This window comes from Vitis riparia, chromosome 15, assembly GCF_004353265.1.
Source record: "Vitis riparia cultivar Riparia Gloire de Montpellier isolate 1030 chromosome 15, EGFV_Vit.rip_1.0, whole genome shotgun sequence".
NCBI classification, from domain to species: domain Eukaryota; kingdom Viridiplantae; phylum Streptophyta; class Magnoliopsida; order Vitales; family Vitaceae; genus Vitis; species Vitis riparia.
The window spans coordinates 18,524,968-18,537,996 of record NC_048445.1 but is presented as its reverse complement, the minus strand read 5'-3'; positions in this window follow the sequence as shown (position 1 = coordinate 18,537,996).

The window sequence follows — 13,029 nt, the reverse complement described above, 5'->3', positions numbered from 1 at the left end:
GGTTCAGTGCCCTGGGTTGAGTTGGAGAGAGATTGATTCGTATCACAGAGCTGCTATAGGAGGAAATCACAGTCGATTTCAATTGGTTAGCTTACCACTTATGTGGCTTCGATTCAGGAGGCATTGACCGGTTTGAGTTAGAGGATGGATACTCAGCAAAGTAAGCATGTAGTGCTCAAGGACACACCATCTGATTTAGTACCACCACCACCTCTACTTGTTCATATGTTAGCTACACAGACTTTGCATACTATTTCACATGATCAGCCTACTGTCATTCCACCCATTGTCACACCAATTACCGTTATTGAGGATTCTCACTCTCGTATGGATAGACTCAAGCTAAGGATTAGATGGATGAGAGATCATGATGAGACGATTTCTTGGGATGACACTGATGATATCTCAATGACCACTTTGCCAATCAGTTTCAGGATGTCTGAGATAGAGAGATATATGGGTGTTGGATGTCCTCGTATTCATCTCAAACTTTACATCATAGTTATGAGGGCTCTTAGTCTAGATGAGGCACAGTTTCTCACTTTGTTCCCAATTTCATTGAGCGACACAACATAGAGATGGTATGCTTCATTAGAGTCATCTCATCAGAGAACTTGGGATGACTTAGCACAGGAGTTTCTAAGACATTATTCATTCAGTAATGATATGAGCATTACACGTAGAAAGCTTGAGTCTCTTAGATAGAAATCAAATGAGCCTGTTTCTTCTTTTATCTCCCGTTGGAGGGAGAAGGCTACGAAAATGATTGAGCGACCTATCGAGATAGATTAGATGTGCATGTTTTTGAGGAGTTTGCAACCTAGGTTTGCTCAACGTTTGAGGGGGATCCCTTTCCAGGATTTCAGATCATTGGTTCGGGCTTTGTTCGATGTAGATGAAGGCATATCTAAAGCATTATGGTTAGATATTACTTTTTGCCCAAATATGAAGGGGAAGAGAGTTATTGGATCATTTGAGAGCAATGGAGGTGTATGTTCTACGAGCTTTCAATATCGATGACCTAGTTATCATCCCTATGCTAGATCATTTCAGATTCCTCAGAGTGATTTCCCATCCTCATAGCATCGTCATCCTCAATTGGTTGAGTAGTATCCTTCTATGCATCCTCATACTACCACAGTACGACCTTTATTTCAGTTTCAGCGTCCACAGACTAGTACCCCGCGACATGAGCAGTTTCGTTCCCATTGACGACATCAAAGAACTTATTATGATTTGAGGATGTATTTGGATAGAGTTTTTGAGTGACTTAGAGCTACTAGTTTTTTAGTACCATTGACCCCTAGGCCGTCCCCGAGTACTTTGCCTTTGCATTTTCGTGCTCACGAGTTTTGTGCATTTCACCAGATGGCAGGCCACCGTACTGATTATTGTGTTTCTCTACCTCATACCATACAAGATCTTATTGACAATGGTGCTGTTAACTTTCCTATATCGACCACAGATACTAATCTTGGTCCAGATATGACTGCTGATTTCTTTCCAACCTATTCCACACATGTAGTTCCTCCTCCTTCAGGCTTATACCATCATGTTGTAGACACCAAGGGCACTGATATTCACAAGACACTTTGATGTTCCAGACCTTGTCGATGTATTTTGGGACTACATTTTAGTTGGTCGTTTGATCTCTTTTGTTTTATATTTGAGTTTTGTTTTACCGTTAGTGATTCGAGTTCGTACTCTGTGTTTCGAGAGTGGACCTTATTGTCCTATTATTTTGCATGATGCACTCTCGTTTCACTTAGTGACATTGTTTTCTTCTTGAATATGTGTTTCTGTTTTTTTTTTTTTTCTTTTCATTATTGTTTCATATCATGCATTTTATATGTTGTTATCTTGAGTAGCATTATGTGTCGCTTTGTTTTGTCTCTTGCATGTGTTTGTTTTAGAGTCTTTGACAATTTGAGTACTGTGACTGTGTCCCGAGTAGAGATTAATGGCATGATGGTTATAGTATAGAGTACATTGAGATTAGACTTTTTCAGTTGTGGTTCACCAAGTTAGACGAGATCGCACCAACTACTCTTACTACTCTTTATGAGATGATGATGGATTTAACACAGAAGATTGAAAGGATTGAGCTTATTTTGTTAGAGTATCCATCGTCATAGAGATAAGCTCCAAGAGTAGTGATGCCTTCATTGCCACATTTGACTTCACCAGCATCTGTTACTTTTTTGTCCCTTTGGCTCCTAGGCCACTTCCAAATCCTATGCCTTCACAATTTCGACTTGATCTATATTGTGCATACCATCAGTCGGCAGGGCATCACACTAACCGTTGCACTGCTCTACGACATGCCATATAGGACATTGTTGATTCTGGGACATTTGGACATCCTCGGTTTGATATGATTTTTATTCCTACCACAGCTTAAGCCATGCATGCAAACACCCCTTCACCAATAGTCCCTGATCTTATTGACTTAGGTGATTGACTCATGATTGGCTTACCTTGATGCGATGACACTCAGGTTTTGTTCCCTTTATGGTTAGAGATGTCATGTTAGGACTAATCACTATTTTTTAGTCTTGTTTTACTTTTGACATTTAGAGACTATAACTCGATTCTTGATTATTGTCTTTGTTATCATTCTTTTTGCATGATGTACTCATCAGTTATTCCATTGGATGTCTTTTCTTTTATCAACATATGATTGTGTTTTGTGATATGATGTATTATCCCTTGAGGCATTTATTCACTTGCACCTTAAAGTCTTAAGGCCTGACCTATCAATGAGGATGTTGAGCCTATTAGCCTAAGACTAGAGATTTGACTTAGGGAGTTTGAGATTGTGACCCATCTTTTTATGATTAGAGTATCTTACCCACTCTCACACCTTAACTTTGCTTTGACCTACATCCATCCATTGTGAGTTTTTACACAGCATCACCCCTGACATCATTATATGACCTTTCCATTCCTAACTGTTCTAGCTTCATATATTTCCTCTTTGATCTGACCAGGTAGAGTGTGAGGAGTTTGAACCCAGGGTTGATCTTGCATGGCGAATGATGACTTATGATCTTTGACTGGCTTATGATGTGAGGATTGGTCGATTGCTTGATGAGATTGTCATTTATTTTACCATGAGTATAGAGGTTGATCCGATATGATGAGAGTTGGCTTGTGATGAGCAGTTGTGCCTGATGAGATCATCGTTTACTTTGCTTTGAGAGGATTATCTTTGAGATTATTATGGAGCATTTAGAGTATGGTTTAGCGCACGATTCCAGAGAGTTGACATGGTTATATTAGATGGACATCGATCTTTAGTATCGATCATTTAAGGGTTTGAGAGAACGATGTATCTTTGAGATTATTATGGAGCATTTAGAGTATGGTTTAGCGCACGATTCCAGAGAGTTGATGTGGTTATATTAGATGGACATCGATCTTTAGTATTGATCATTTAAGGGTTTGAAAGAACGATATTTGAGACCGTGGTTGTAGGATGGGTGGCCTTCATTTCGGTTAGCTCACTTCCTATTATATTTATTATTATTATTATTATTATTATTATTATTATTATTATTATTATTATTTTAGTGCATGGAAGACGGTCATGTCCCCTTCCACTCCTATTTCATGGACATTGGTTCAGAGATCCTTAGTTGAAAAGGTCATCTTGTTTGAGAGAGTTCACGTACATCATTGTTTAAGAGTATATCCATTTCATTATGTATTCTCAATGGAGCTCGTTTGTTGATATTTAAAGTATGTGCAAGTATATAAAAAAAAAAAAAAAAGAATAAGCGCATGTATGTATGTATGTATACGGTGTCATCCTCCATTGAGTGTATATATTGGTCATTGAGGTTTCTTTATTAAGTTAGTTGCTTATGAAAGTTTGTATGCGAACTTTCAAAAGGTTTTCATATTCTTGTGTCTATCTCGTTATGTATTTTATGTGTGAGAGACAAGTGACCTTTTCCTAGGGACTCCTTTTCCTAGGGACTCCGGGTCATTGTTTCATCCATCAGTCCATACATTGATGATTTGACTGTTTATCATGTCTTGATTTGAGCATATCAATGCTCATTCATTTTCTTTCGATCTATTTGTTTCTCTCATGGTATTTCATTCACCTTGCCTACATTGTTATTTTTTCATATCAATTTACATTTCATGTTCGATATTTTTCACACATCATTCTTATACATTTTATCAGTAGTTCAATATTCTTCATTTCTTCTATTTCTTTATTGATATATTCATCTTAGACTCTTTTTTTTTCCTCACTGATATATTCATATTGAACAGATTTAGGTCCATGACTTATAAGATTTTCTATGCATATTGCATTTTATACACGAGGGCATGGGATTGGATTATTGGGTATTTGAGCCTAGTTTTCCTTCATTTCTTCACCCTATTACCCTAACCTACATTAGGTCTTGGGTCTTAAGACTACCTTGAGACCATGATATCACACATTGTGTTTTTTATAACTATCACATGGGCGATATTTGGGAATTGTCGGAGAGCACTTTGATTGTGATGGACCAGGAATTGTGGTATGACCCTACACTGGGGCATAGCCACCTCAGATAATTTTTGTCGGATATGCAACCATTTTGCTTGATACATCTCATTGGGGCACACCTTCCTTGGTCGGGGGTTGATTTTTTTAGATGACCATTACGTCGGGGCATACTTCTCTCAGTCAATGATGGATTTTGAGTCATGGCCATCCCTTGGAGGAGATCAGATGTCTTTTTTCTCATTGGAGCATGAGACATGATTGGTATATTCCATTTGGTCTACTTTACACAGGGGCATATTTCTCAGTTGATGATGGTTTTTGAGGCATAGTTGTTCCTTGGAGGTGATTAGATTCCTTTTACATTGGAGTATGAGATATGAATAGGTGATTTGATTGGATGTGTTTATACGGGAGCATAGCCCTCTTATTGTTATTAACAGATTTTTGAGAAGATTGGACCAAGATACAAACACTTGTGAGAGCTTGCAGCGGAGTTTAGTCATTTCAAAGATTGCCCTATACTGGGGCATAACCCTTTCATTGGCAATTGATCTTAGAGATACCAGCTTACATCTGGGCATGATCATCTCATAGTGCATTTTTGTTGAGGCATACCACTTTGCTCGATCTTTTTCACATTGGGACATGATATTTCTTTAGGTGAGGTTAGATACTTTCTTCACGTTACCACGATGACTTTGAGGAGTGGAGATTCATTTTGATCAAATGATGTATCATTGGTTGTACTTTTCTCATCGATGTTTGCTTTGGAGATGCTTATACCAGGGCATAACCCACTCATTGGTGATGGATTTTGTGAGATGACAGTTTATGCCAGACCATACTTCCCAGAGATTATCTTGCACTTAAGGCTTACCCCATTTTGAGACGATGCATTCATACTGGGGCATAACCACCTTACTGATTTTGACATTGAGAATTGACCTTCTGTTTATGATTGCTGCTTTCGATGGATTATAGAGATGATGATATTTTTGGGATCAGTCTTCTTAGCTCACCTAGTTTGATTTGACTACCCACTTACCTTTGTTGGACATCTAAACATCCTACCTTTGATACCATTACCTGCATCTATCTTGTCAGAGCCTTACATATTTCTTTTGAACCCACATATTTCATCATCTTACATGACTTTAGCCCCTTCTCTTGATCAGGAGATGATGCAGACCAATCTTGAGTTTTCTGGTCGAGTTTTCACTTGCCTTTGGACATTAGGTTCAACTTCTTCCTGGCATGGCCTATTAGATTGTTGATGTATTTGTGATGATGTTTTCATATTGACAGTTGATATGTTGTGTCTTGCTTTGCTTACATTTCTTGGAGTCTTGGTCAGCATTTGTCTGGTCCATTATTTTAGTTTTGCTTTGTCAGCATAGTTTCTATGATGTATGGTCTTATCTAAGCATTTATTTTTTGGTGTTAGACTTTTTCATTACATTGTCATTGAGCATATCCTAGAGTGTCTTGTATGGTGACATTTTATGTCTTATGTTGGTCACCATCTTACACTGGGGCATACCCCCATCTTTGAGTTCATCAGGTCTATTACAAATCTCATCACTACTTGATCTATTTCCTAATTCTTGTGAGTCGTCATACTGGGGCGTACCCCCTTTAGCGCTCTTCTATTGGGGCATGCCCTCTTATTTGAGTTTATTACATCTCATGCTAATTTCATGGTTGTTAGACCCATTTGTTGATTTTTACGAGTTATCATATAGGGCATCCCTTTACTTTTAGTTTGTTTAGGGTGTCCATTTTCCATTAGTTTGTTTAGGGCATCCTCTTTTCGTCAATTTAGGGCATCCCCCTACCATCAATTTGTTTGGGACATCCCCATTTCTTCTAGTTTGTTTAAGTCATTTCCCATTTTCTTTAATTTTTTTAGGGCATCCCCCTATTGTCAGCTTGTCTGGGGCATTCCCCTACCATCAGTTTGTTTAAGACACTCCTTTTTTTCTTTTTCTTTTTTTCAGTTTGTTTAGGGCATCCCCCTATCGTCAGTTTGTTTAGGACATCCATTTTTATTTAATTATCTCACCACTATGGATTAGATATCCATAGGCATTTCAATTATCTTACCACCATGGATTGGACATCCATGGGCATTTTAGTGATTCTCACCATCATAGATTAGACATTTATAGGCATTTCAGATTCACCACCATAGATTATCATCTATGGGCCTCAATCAATTTTCACCACCATAGATCAGACATCTATAGGCATTTCAAATTCACCACCATAGATCAGACATTTATGGACATTTCAGATTCACTACCATAGATTGTGTATCTATGGGCATTTGTTACAGTTATCTCACCATCATAGATTTTCATTTATGAGCATTTGTTTCAGTTATCTTACCATCATGGATTAGACATCCATGGACATTTCAGTGATTCTCACCACCATAGATCAAACATCTATGGGCATTTCAATTTCACCACCATAGATTATCATCTATGGGCCTTGATAAGTTTTTACCACCATAGATCAGACATCTATAGGCATTTTAAATTCACCACCATAGATTATCATCTATGGGCCTTGATTAATTTTCACCACCATAGATCAGACATTTATGGGCATTTCAGTTGATTCACCACCATAGATTTTCATCCTTGGGCCCTTTAGATTATCACCACCATAAATTTTTATTTGTGGGCCTTTGAGAGTTTCACCACCATAGATTGGCATCTATGGGCATTTCAGTTGATTCACCACCATGGATTTTCATCCTTGGGCCTTTGAGATTATCACCACCATAGATTTTTATCTGTGGGCCTTTGAGAGTTTCACCACCATAGATTGACATCTATGGGCATTTCAGTTGTATCATCATCGTAGGACTTCACCTATAGGCCTTCTGATTTAGCTTTTAGAGTTAGCTTTTCGGTTTGGCTTCTAAATCCATCATTTTCTTAGTTTAGCATTTAGAGTCAACCTTATCATTCGGAGTTACAACTCTCAACATTCTCAATCACTAGCATTGCACGCCTTATTCTCATAGCTTCACATTTCACCGTACTTCTCACTTCGTTGAATATGTGCTTCTCAATTCTTCATCATAGAGCATCACCCATAGACTTTCCTCTCTGTCATGCATGCGACATAAAGCTTTGAGCTCATATCGTGTATTCCTATCATATTGTTGGATACCTTATGCCTTGTGTCCTTGTATGGTACACGTATGGTTTTTTTCCTTTGTACATTTTCGTTCTTGTGCTCCTTGGTGGTTCAACTACTACTTGACTTCGACATCAATTTTCGAGTCACTTTTGGAGACTTTTCAGAGGGAGTTCTAGATCCATAGTGTAACTTTAGAGGCACTTTAGGAGTTTCTTTTTTTCTTGCTTAATCCATTCTTACTCGTTTTTGTAGGGTTTTAAAGCCTCTTTTGTTCCTTTGTTGGCTTAAGTGAGTTTGTATTCTACTTGTGTACCTTTAGGGTTTTTTTTTTCTTCGGTAGAGTTCATTTCATTACACTCATTATTCACACTCTCATTTCATTTCGATGTTCACATTCCTTACACTCGTGAGCTCTACTAAAGAGGAGCATATTTGTAAACCCCTCTTTTGGACCAGTTGACATTTTTTTATCATTATTATTAGTGGGGGGAGGGGGCAGGGGGAGGTATTTTTGTTTTATTTTTTTTCTTTTTCTCTCACCACCTTCTTACCACCACGGGAGAGATTGGTCTTTTGGGGAGAGAGAGCAGAATGGTGAAACACCATCACTACAGAGAGGAGTGGGGAACGACTTCCATAAGTGAGCAAACTGAATGGAACGCGTGACCAAGGACATTGCTACCTCGACATGGTGGTGGTTAGGAGGGAGATTTCTCTGAACGAGAAACAGTAGAGCTGGTGGAGGCTTGGACGAGAAACAAGAATAGAGGGGTGTGCTAGTTGTTAAGAGGGCTGAATAAAAAGGATGGAGTGAATACCAGAAGAAGAAGAAAGAGATCCAACGAATTCAAGAAGGGAAAAAGGGAGCTGGAACTGAGACAACTCGGGGGTTTATGAGTGAGCATTCCAGATAAAGCCAATACGAGCTTCTTATCTCTGATTTTCTCACTGTTTCATTCCCATTTTTAGCCACTTTTCTGAGCATTGCTTTGTTAATTGGTGTGGACATTAAGGGCCACTCATTTTCTTTGTAGAGTAGGACTCTATACATGTGTGCTCTGTTTTGGTTTATTTTGAGGATTTTTTTTCTGTTTTCTCTTGTAAATATCTAATGCACTACTCCTTGAATTTGAGACATTAAAATGATGCTCTTGTTTCCTTTGGATTCCATGCACTCCTAGCTCTTTGATAGTCCATTACATAGAGCTAAGTTCATACTCTGTTTTTACATTTTTTTTTTTTTCTTCCTCTATATTTCATGCTTTGTTTCTTGTTGATGGTGGGATGATATCATTAATGGGCAAGCTACTGGGATTGGAGGAGTGAGGTTATAGCATCCTTTGTGCCTGCTGTGCAAATCGTGTTCTCATTTGGGCAATCAACTATCTCATCAATAATTGGATCAAAAACACTAGCTGGGATTGCAAGTAGCTACAACCCAATTTATCCACCTGCAAAAAAATGCCCAAGGTGATTCCTGAGATGAAGAAAACTGATGAGCATGATACAATCAAGTTATTAAACCTGAATATCTCACTCCCAATTTCCCGATTGTAGATTTATAAGATTCGACAATGATGGTAATTGGTTGGTTGGATGACTAGTGAGGTAATCCATTGAGCTTCATCACTCTATGTCTCTTGGTGGTGATTTCCTGAAAAATTTTCAATCACATGAAGCTCCAAGCCCGACTTCATGAATCCCATGCCATTCGTTGTTCAGTAATGCACCAACAACAAAAGTAGAAGGTGCATTCAAGACTTTCAATAACCCATCTTCAAAAGCATAAAAGGAACAGTAGGCACTGTGGGGATCTGATTTTTTTCCTTAGAGAATTTGCAACTGGAAGTCTCCATCATCTTGTGATTTACATGAAAATTAGCAACTGTATCACTCTGTTAGACTCTTTTACTTTGAAGCACTATATCTACGCTCATGACCTACTAAAACAATAAGTGGAAATACCCATGGGTATTGGATGCCCTCTTTTCCATCTCTACATGTTTCTATGGCCATGAGGCTATTGAATCAGTTTGTTGGACATGGTTCACTCAGTCAAACTCTGGGTGGTTAAAGCCATCACGTGAGATTAATAGACTGTAAGAATAGGCTCTAATGGAATACATATTACATAGGTTAGTAGAAATCATCATGAATACCGGGTGATCGCGTTAGTAATTTGGGAGTAGAATGATAGAAGAAAGAGATTCAGCAGTGGGCAATTTTTTTTTTATTAAGCTTAGCAAGTGGGTTTTCTATGGAAGAGTTCCTCACAAGTTTATGAACATTGGCTACCAACAAGGAAAGGCCACCTTCGATGCATAATCTCGGGCATTCCATTCCTCTATTTTCGGCTTTTGCATGGCTTTTATGGCCACCTTTTGGTGTGCCACTTTCAAGCACCTCTTTCCTGATGAAGTTCTTCTATTTTGTGGAATGGTGCCTAAGTCGGAAATGAGTACGGGGAATCAATTCGGATATTGAGAAAGCTCATTTCCATCCATTCCCACGTGCATGTGACCTATGCATGTATGGCCACCCAAAGCCTTAGCAAAGCCTCCATCAAAACCCTTCTTTCAGCAAATCTAAACCTCAAGTCAGAAAACTCCATTCCGGAACCTCATTACTTTGCTCACCACACTTCCTCGGTCTCTCCTTCTCGAAACCAAAAAACTTGTGGGTTCTCTATCTGGGTTTACTGTTTATGCTTTCTGGAGTGAGGGGTACTGCTCCAAGAAAGTGTATCAATGTGCCATTCAGTATAAAAATGTGCCTACATGGGTTTTTGATCCCATCAAGTCCTATAATGGAGGCTCTGAGATTCAGCTTGTCCTTGACAAATGCATAGGGACTATTACTGTTTTCTATCTATCTTCTCAAAACTCAGAGCATGATGAAATAGACTTTGAGTTCTCCGGGAACAAGTCCGACCAACCCTCCATTTTATAAACAAATATCTTCACCAGAAGAAAATGAGAGAAAGAATAGAGAATCTATCTTTGGTTTGGCCTAACCAAGGCTTTCCACTCGTACTCAGTTCTATGAAATATATATCTGATAGTATTCTTGGTGGATGATGTCCCAATGGCAATGTTCAAGAACAACACAGATTTAAAAGTGAAGTTTCTATTTCGACCAACCCACGAAGGTATACCCAAGCCAGCAGAAGGTCAGCAAACAAGCTACTTGCTCCAAGTTGAAACCACCAGCATCCATAGAGCAACCACCTTGCACCTCAGGTCTCATTCTTGTATGGCCATACATGGCTACCCTTTAGTGCACCACCTAAAGGCGACGCGTCATCCTCTTTGTTTTTTTATCGTTTGGTATAGAAATTTAATTTTCAAAAATCCAATTTTCAAATAATTTTCAAAACTCCAATTTTCAAATTTAATTTTTAGAACTTCAATTTTCAAAACTCTAGATTTTCAAATAATTTTAATTTCACTCCGATTTTCAAATAATTTTAAGTCATTTCTTTTCTTCTTCCTTCCTTAGGGTTTAGAGTCTTAAAAAAAATCTTGTTTTTAATAAACTTGCCATTTTCTCTCTAGGCATGCATTTTCACAAATTTTCTTTGATTTAAAAAAAAATCGATTTTCTCAATTTTTAATAAGTATGAATGAATTTTTCATCATTCCAAAATAATGGAATTTGTGGGATTAATTCATACAAAATCAATTGGGCTTTGGTGGGGACCTAACATCCATGATATTTTCTGTAAAAATGATTTAAGTGAAGTGCATAACTGCCATTGAGGATTTCTTACTCTGTTTTGTAACACATGCGATATATTTTGTATTCATTATTGTGCACTAATCCCATTTCATGATAGTGCACCATTACTTGCTACTAAGGTACAATCTCACTCCCACTTTACTTATTCTCATGCATGATTCGTTTTATTATTTGATCATTTCATTGGTATCCATTGATTTCCTTATCAATTATCACACTTGCTTTACCTCATTTAGTAGAGACCTGTTTTTAGGGACTTAGAGAGGTGCTACGGTCATTTACCATATCTTCCCAATAGGTAACCTAACCCCAAGACTCGATTTTGGTTTTCCACAGACTGTCTTTTCCGAATAAGGAGTCACACTTAGGATTTTCTTTCTTATTTTGTTTTCCCTTAAAAATAAAACAAAAATAAGTGGTGACTCCAAGCCTTTTCTCAAAATCATATTTTTCACCAAATAAATAACAAACGAGTCTCGTCATTAATTAGGAATGTGCATGAAAAATGCGGGTCCGGACTTTTATTCTAAAAAAACATCTTAGAATTATTTTTTGAGAACAATTTTCGAAAAAGTTTCAAAATAGACTCTTAGAGTCAATTTGGGTGTGTGATTAAAAAACAATTTTCTATTTTTAAAAACAAAAAACCATTTTTAAAAATTCATAAGACTGTTAAGTCGTCATTGGTTTCACGTTTTTAAAAACAAAGTGATATAAAAAGTAGTTTTTAATGAACAAGTATAAGTTATTTTTACTAGATTTTATAAATAAAAGGAAAATGTAGAGAAATTAAAAAAATCACAAAAAGCAAATAACATTGTTGGTTTTGAATGACCCTATTGTTTCTCTTGTAGATAAAATCATTTTTTTTTTTCACTAGGCAAATAAATTTAAATTAAATATGATATAATGTGTTGGATTCATTAACAAGTCTAGTAATTTCTAAAAATAATTTGATTTTCAAATAATTATCCAATTAATACTATGTATTTATAGATAAAAATTGGTCTATAATAACTCTATTGTTTTTCTTATACAAAAAACTATATATATATATATATATATATATATATATATATATATATATATATATATATATATATATATATATATATATATATATATATTATTACTAGATAAATAAAAAGATTTGATGCATTGGATTTGTTAATGAGTTAAGTAATTTTTAAAAATAATTTGAAATTCAAATAGTAAACTCATTAATACAAAAAAAATTATGAATAAAAATCTGTTCATAATATTTTTCTTCCATATAATTATATTTTTATAATTTTCTTATTGTTTCTCTTATCTACACAACTATATTTTCTTCATTTTCTCATTGGGTAAATATATTCTAAATTAAGCGAGATATAATTAATAATTTAAAATTTTTAAGGAAAAAATATTTTAATTTTTAAAAATAATATGCAATTTAAAAAACTAATCCAATTTATTGCATATTAAATTGAAGCATTCTTGAATGCTGTATTCTTAATTGAGTACTAAATGCATCATGTAATGAAAAATTTAACTCATTTACATGTTAAAAAATTCAAATTTATCTGCAATTTCATTTTAAATAAAATATTAATAATTATTATTATTTTTAAATTATTATTATTGTT